This window comes from Ursus maritimus, unplaced genomic scaffold (genome assembly GCF_017311325.1).
Source record: "Ursus maritimus isolate PB19 unplaced genomic scaffold, ASM1731132v1 scaffold_10, whole genome shotgun sequence".
Taxonomy (NCBI): Eukaryota; Metazoa; Chordata; class Mammalia; order Carnivora; family Ursidae; genus Ursus; species Ursus maritimus.
Window position 1 is genome coordinate 32301086 of NW_024423344.1, and position 8324 is coordinate 32309409.

At 33.8% G+C, this 8324-nt stretch overlaps 1 pseudogene; it reads right to left on the reverse strand.

The window, feature by feature from the left end:
* Nucleotides 1-3942: 3942 nt before the first annotated feature.
* Nucleotides 3943-5872, reverse strand: LOC103677540 (annotated as a pseudogene).
* Between the last annotated feature and the right edge of the window lie 2452 nt (nt 5873-8324).

The window sequence follows — 8324 nt, forward strand, 5'->3', positions numbered from 1 at the left end:
AACAACATTGAGAATCATATTTTCAGTTTGTTGTTGTTCTTATCCATCCCTCCTTCGAAGGATTTTGTTTTCACTGAGAAAAACTTAATTGCATTTAGTAATGCAGAAGAAAAAACACATATTTTAATTTGAATAAATTGATTTATTTCTGAGAGGTAATAATAAAATTTTAAAGACTTAATGTTTATAAGAAAGTGGACAGTTGATAAATTTTCCAAATACCCTAGTCATGCATATTTCTGATTAGCTGACACTTTAGAATTATAACCTTATCACCTTATCATTTCAAATTAAAAATGCCTAGACCTAATTTTACTTGAAGCTTTCTTACCTTGAGTATCAGATGAAACCATCACTCACTTTAATTATCATATTGCATTATAGAATTTTTTAGTGGCCAAAGTTCATGTGAATCCTGTGAATTTAGCAATTCAACTCTATGTTTTGTATTTTCTTCAGTCTACCAACGTCCTTACTGGAATGAAACAATGATTATCTCTATGACTAAAAATGCTAATACTGACAATGTTTCAAATTTCTTCTGATCTTTGTTTTTCCAAAACTAAAATTTTTCCATAAAATAGAACATTCCAATGAGATTAAATTAATGAATGATTTCTGTATTACTTATGAAGGGGTGTTACATTTTCCCAGTACAAGAGCCTGATGTGGGGTGCCCATGTATTTTAATGGACTATTCCCAATGCAATTATAGACTCAATATCTGAGTAGATGATATACTCCTAGAGTGAGCTGACATTTCATATGGTCATGTGTTGTCCTGTATCTTTAGGATGTAATTCCTAAATTTTATTGTTCATTTTTTTGATATGTGAAAAGTCTTAAAAATCAATCATCTATTTATTTTCCTATCTACAAACTAACTTCCTTTGTAAACACAAGTACTGGCTTTATAGTGTAGCACAATTCTGAATAATATTTTTAGTACTGGTACCTTCTTAATTTGGTAAATATACCTATATCAATTTCATCATTGCATTATAAAGTTCATATAAACAGATTAGATATATAAGACCATATTTTTTCAATTTTTTTTCTTTTGGACTATTAATTTTCAATATGCCTTATATAATTATTTTGCATTCTAAAAGTCACATTTTTTAGGGAAATTCTTTACTTTCATTTGATATCTCTATGAAAAGAATACCTTTATTATCATATTGCATTGTAGAATTTTTTAATATATGATACACTTAAATAATACTAGTCTATAATTTTTTAAAAAATCCTTATTGTAAAAAAGGAAACAAACTAAAATTATAGATAAATAAGATAGAAACTAAAACCAGTAACTTAGAAACAAAGAATATAATCAGTCAGTTAGTGACCAATAGTTAGGGAAATATTATGTTTGCTGCAATAAGGGAATATGTCATATCTTGTTACCACACCTTTATAATATACCTGGCTCTATTCTCAGCTCTTCAGATGTATTAATTTGCTTAATCTCCACAATAATCTAGTGAAGTAGATATTATTACCTTCCTTTTACAAATGAGGAAACTGAAATACAGGAATATCATGTAACTTGCCCAAGTTCATATAGAAAGAGAAAAGAGCTAAGATTCACACCCAAATGGTCTGTATCCTTAACTATAGCTCTATACTGTCCCTTCATGAGATGCCCAAGTAGTTTTTATTCTTTATGTGTTTCTTTTAATTTTTAAATTATTTTTTGGTAAGTGGAAAATGTATCCTGAAGCTCAAAGTTATATAATTAGTTCAGCCACAATTCAACAAGTGAAATCTATTGATCTTTCAAACTCATAGAAAAACTTATGACCTTGGCAGAATATATACTAAAGTAAATACATGCAATTGGGAAGAATTGTTTTTATGTCTATTACCACTTTTTGGGTACACCTAACATTACACTATAATTATTAGGGAAACAATTATGTCCTAACTTAATGTAACAAAATTTATCAAATTGATTACTAAAGTGTGGCTTGTAATGCACTTGGTCATTTTAGCTTGAACCTGTGCTGAGTGCCAATGTTGGCCGGCCCTCTGCTTTCAGCCAGGTAGTAGAATTTATGTATGATCTTCTCTTAGGCCTTTGGCACGAACTCCAATTTTTTCTTTATTACTCAAATTAAGTCAAGGTTCTTTTAGACACTTTTCCATTCTACTTAAAAAGAAAGTAAGTACAAAAAGAGTTTTTAATTTTAGATTTCCCACTCCCGAGCTTTATATAATAGAAAATTATGTGTTTGCTTTCTAATATGAACAAAGAAAAGGACAAATTTCAGCAGAAGAATGGTGTGCTGTATATCCCAGACATGCCTGACCAATAAATAACAATAAAAGCTGGGTAAAAAATTATGCTTCTCATCTTATTCATGATACAGAAGCAAGATAAGCCAGTAAAGCATACTGACCACTTTGCATGAGGCTTTCTTTTTTTTTTTTTTTTTTTTTTTTTCCCCTCTTTTCTTTTTTTTTTTTGTTCCCCTCTTTTCTTTCTTTTTCCTAACTTCCAGTTTGGTGAGTATTTTGTTAAATATTTAAAGTATAAACTAACGATAAAATATTTTTGAAGTGCCATTTATAAGGAAGGATTTTTGAAAATCATTAATAGGTCTCAATGTGGTTGACATGGCATATGTGATCAGAATAAGCAGACATCGGTGAACTTTCAGCTCATGATTAAGAGATTTAACTTCTGCCCTTGAGTCTCACAATAATATCTCATTTCTTTTCATCCTCCTAGATTATGCTCCTTGAGCTCTTTTCTGCAAACACCAATCACTTGAAATTGAATATACAGAAGATTAGCCATTTCAAGAGTCATACGTCCTACCTTACTAAAATATGCTAATATAGAAAATTCTAAGGGATGTAGTTCCTTCTTTAATCTTTTGCTTTTTTTTCCATTCAATGCAAATGTCACCACTAAATACTGAAATATTATTGCAGGCATATTTTTTATATATAGCAAACATTAAAATCTGTGATTTAGTTGAATTTTTCTTAGACTCCAAGATTGCTTCTAAAAATTATATAAGACTAACTCACATTCATGACAGATTTATTAAGGACAAGTGATATATTAAAACCTTGGAAGTTATATTTTACATTAAAGGTAAATTAAAACCATAAATTAAATGTGTGCACAGATGAGCCCAGTCTTAGCAAACAGTAATCAGGTACTGTTTAATTTTCCTGTACTGGATAGATTCATCAGGACACACTGAGTCTCTCTAGTAATTTTCCACATCCCCCTTATGTCTGACATTTGCTTCATTAGAATCAGGTCTCCTTATAATCATAAGGCAAAACACATTCTTATATTAAGGAAAAGGGATGGCATTGCCATCACAATATTTTAATCTGGAAAACATACATCTGCTGTTCTCTGTAATGACATATTTGGGAAGTCAGATAACCTTTAGAAAGAGGTTTACTATAATAAAGTCAGTGTACTCCTTAAACACTTAAAAGGGAATTTAGTTTTGTGTGTAAATGTATACTTAAGTTTAAAATGCACAGAATTTTTAAAAAAATTTTAGTCCACGTTCATTCAATTTGTTTTGTCAAAACAGGTGAAATCTTGAGCATTACTGAGCCAACAGGACATCAAAATAAAAAGCTGTCTAAAGTTAAAGGCACAGTACATTAACAAACAGATAATCCTGTCACAAAATTATAAATGCAGCTCAGGATAGGGGTAGGCAAGAGGGCAGTTAATCTAAATTACAGCAATGGAAGTCTTCAAACAATCTCTGAAGAGGGCTTCTGATCACTCTTCTCATCTCTTCTGGTGAGCTTCAGCTCCCTTAAGGAAAAAAAAAAATCGGTGGACTATCACAGTGGGTAATCTGTTGTGAGTTTCTGAGGCTATACAAGGTTTTGTCTGGCTAAGTTACATGTGGTTTCCATATCAGCTTGTTTGGCAGGGCAATCTTCTGCAAAGCAGATTCAGTCAACCCCTTGGGAGTTAAAATTTCCTCCAAATCCATCATTGCTATAAAAACCTCCAAATCCATCTCCACCAAACTCTCTGCTACTGCTCAGAGTTGCTAACACTGTGGCAACTGCTCATACACATAGTTGCTACAGAAGCTGGAATTGCTGGACCACTACTATGTTGGTAGTTTCTGGCACCAAATTCTCCACTGAACCTACCACTCCTAGGATGTACACAATCGCTATCCTTGTAGTGGTATTCATAGGCCATATTTCTAACCAGGATGACACTACTCGTTTAGTCTCTATGAGAAGATCCAACAAATCCTTGGTAATATTCATGTTCCTCTTATTAGAGAACAAGGTAGCAAGGCCAAGTTTTCCTATACATTCTGTACAGCCAATGTGATACACATTTCTTCATTATCATTGCAAGTCAAAATTGAAAAGTTGTTTCATATTTGAAATCTCTGGTCTTCTTGATGCTATTGCTATAGCCACTAGAATTGGGCTTTTTTCCTGAGAGGAACAGATGAAAGCTCTTCTCTGTCTTTCTAAGACTGTTTTCCATGGACACTGGTACAAGCATATCCTTCCTGGTATAATAAATCCTTCACAGAATCTTCACTCTTTTTGTTATTCTCAAACACTAAGGTCAGTGAATCCTTGCCTGTTGAAAGTCAAGCAGAAATTATCATTTGTCTGACTCCTTCTGCGTGATATTCTCAGACATAGAACCAATCTTCCCACAGCCAAAAAGATATATTCATCCAAGAAATCATGAGCAAGCATCTTTATTTCTCTAGGGAAAGTAGCACTAAATATCATGGTGTGGTCAACTCCCTTTGATGACAAGCTATTTTGTTCAAGTATTTCACATATCTGAGCTTCAAACTCCATATCCAACATTCTTTCAGCTTTATTCAACACCAAGTATTTGCAAAAGTCTAATCCAATATTTCCTCTTTCCATCATATCTACTAGGCCTCCAAAGTGGCTACTAACAAGTAGCATCCATGTTCTAAGTCTCAAATCTGCTGACTGATATCGGCACCACCATAAATAATCCAAAGATGAATCCTAGATTGGTATGAAAATTTTCTGGCTTTCTCATAGATCAGCACTGCCAATTCTCTGTCGGTGTTAATACCAAGGAAACTGGTATGCAGATCCCAAACCTTCCATTTTCTTTTATGGCTCTCAAATTCTTTCCTGGATCATCAGAATAAATCTGACTCAAGATGGGCAAAAGAAATGCTGTAGTTTTTACAAACCCTGTTTGGGTAGAAGTCATCAAGTGTCTTTTCCTTCTGCATTGGAGTGAGGTGAATATAACAGGTAAGCTCAATGTCTCCCAAGATGATTTCTCCCATCTCAACATCACTGAAACTCTCAGTATGTGAGAGACAGTTGTTGCCTGTTGCCTCAGTTGGAATGTCATATTTCTCAAAATTAAATCTAGTCTTATCTCCAAAAAGAGTTTCTGTTCCAAGCATTCACTAGGTGCGAGTGGTTTTGACCAATCATCTTCATCTGATTTGTTATACAGCAACTGTTTCCACCATGTTCAAGTTTGTCAGAGCCACTTTTGTAATCATGGCTGCCAATGCTATCAGTCTCTTTGTCCATGATCATCAAACCTCTCCTTTTATCCACTCCCACAATCACTGAAAAATTAGACTTTCCCCTTGAATCACTATGAACCTCAAAACTGTTTTATACATCCTTTATTGGAAATCACTATGAACTGTCTTTATCAGAGTCTTTTAGTAACTTCTCTGTTTCTTAAGGGAGGAGGAATATAGCACCCTTTGCAGGCTGTACTTCCTCCATGCTAATAATCGGTAGAATTCAGATGTGCATTAGCAAACTGCTGGTTCAGCTTGAGCTCATTTTCCACCACCACAGGATCCATCCCTGAAGAGTACAGAGAACTCAGAGTCTTCTTCCACAGCTCTAAAGTGTGTAAAATGTTGTTACGACAAATTAGGTCTCCAGATATATATATATAACCATGTTTGAAAGACGTATTTTTGAACAACTTATGATTCAAAAAAAATTTTAAGACATTATTGCCCAATGATTCTAAAGCATGGCTGAGCAAATTATTTGATATAGGTCTGTTTTAATGCTTTATATAGTGTCTAAATGAATTTTAAATTATTTAATTTAAAAATCATCTCTTCAGATTTTGACCATAAATGGGTTTGTATCAAATATTATGTACAGTTAGAATCACTGTAACTATATGGATTTGTGAATATATTGTTCAAACAAACATAATGGCTCATATTTTTTTGACATATTTAAGGTTAAATGTTGACAAGTGCTGTGCAAACTCTTCACCCTCCTCCTTTTAAATATTTCTTGTAAAATGCAACATGTGTAAATGCCACAGGTTAATAGATTTCCATAATCCTGTTCTATATATAGAATTCTTCAGGTCCCAAGATGCAATGCAACTAATCCAGTGCCCAAAAGAAATTATTTTATTAGTGATATTTTCTGGATCATGCACAGATGAAATAAATCAATATTTTCTGTACTTCTCATTTCTTTTCAATTGATAAGGGATGATACAATCTAAGCCTTCAGAATGATACGATTTTCAAGCTGTAAAAGACCTACAAAAATATACATCTAGTCCATTACTTTACATTTGAAGAAATTGAGGTGAATTGCCTATGCTAAGCTTGCTATCTATGACAGATTTGAGAGAATGTCAAGATATCTGATTCCTAGGTCAATGCATTTTTCTCTACAAGATACAACCCTTCCTTTAAACTAATACAAATGCATAATGAAGGAATGTTTCACATAGATACTATTATTTCTTTAATGCAGCCTTCTCTGTTTCACAATTCTGGATTAACTGAGAAAATATCATGTTTCTTCTTTTTGTTCTGAGTATACAGTTGTTTCAAAACTCCACCTTATGTGAAATTATCTACCTCTACCAAAACCCACTGAATAACAGAAAATGAATTTCTTCTCTTTCTCAAATACTCAGAAATTCCCCAGAAATAATCACAGCAAAAGGCTTAAGGAGAGGACAAGCCATATGCTTGGAGATTTGCATTTGGTGAGCATTTAAGCATCCTTGGTAAAGAATCTTTAAGTATGGAAGGATGTATGCTTTTTCAGCATATAGATGACTTCTGAGGAAGGAGAATGAGAGAAGATCAATCTGTAGTTCAGGAAGCTCGTTCCTTCTCTCCCTCCTTCTCTCCCTCCCTTCTGCTTCCTTTCTCTTCCTTTTCTTTTTTCCTTGCTTTAAAATAATAATCCTGAGGTGCCTGGGTGGCTCAGTTGGTTTCAAGTCTTCTTGATTTTGGCTCAGGTCATTATCTCAGGGTTGTAAGATTGAGAAAACTACGTGGGGCTCCCTGCTCAGGGTGGAGTCTGCTTAAAATTCTCTCTCTCCCCTGCCTTTGTCCCTCCTTCTATGCTCCCTCTCTTGCAAAATAAATACATAAAATCTTAAAAAAACAAACAAACAAACAAACAAACAAACAAACAAAAACAACCCAGGGTGCCTGGGTGGCTCAGTCAGTAGTCAGTTAAGTGTCTGCCTTCAGCTCAGGCCATGATCCCAGGGTCCTGGGATGGAGTCCCACATCAGACTCCCTCCTCAGCAGGGAGTCTGCTTCTCCTTCTCCCTCTGCCCCTCCCCTCTGCTTGTGCACTCTCTCTCATGCACTTTCTCCCTCAAAATAAATAAATAAAATCTTTAAAAAATTAATCCAAAATGAATATGGTGGTACATACTGGAGAGTCTATTTTTTTCTATTTTTTTATATGCTTCAATATAGCATGATTAAAATAAATAATCAGAATATTTACATTAGAACAATGTTCCCTAATTGGTAACTACTGAAACTGGCAGGTAAACAAACTATATTTATGTAATTTTAGTAGAGAAGTTCAAATGATATAACCTTCAATACATACTTTAGCTTAAGTTTACATTCTGAACCCTCAACTCCCAAGTGAAATATCAAAACATTTTTCCTTAGGGTTATTTAAATGGATAGCAAACATTCCCAAAACTGTGTAGTGTGGGCTTTAATTAGAGAGATTAGTGGCCCCTCGGTCCCTTGAACTGAGTAGTTTGTTTCCTGAAACTTAGAAAGTTGAAAAACTATATCTTCAGGCTCTTATTCCTCAAATTATAAATATTCCCCAAACAAGCATATGAGCTGAAAAAGAAAAAGAGTAAAGAGAAAAAGAAAAAACACAGATTATAAAAGTCTACATAATCTTCAAATACTTGCATTTCTAATCCAGTGGATAATTAGGCAACTGGTCCCTTATTATCCCTGAGTGGGAGGTGGTCATTGAGGAAGGCTTCTAGGAACCTGCACATTGTCAAACTACTAATACTATTTCCTTCA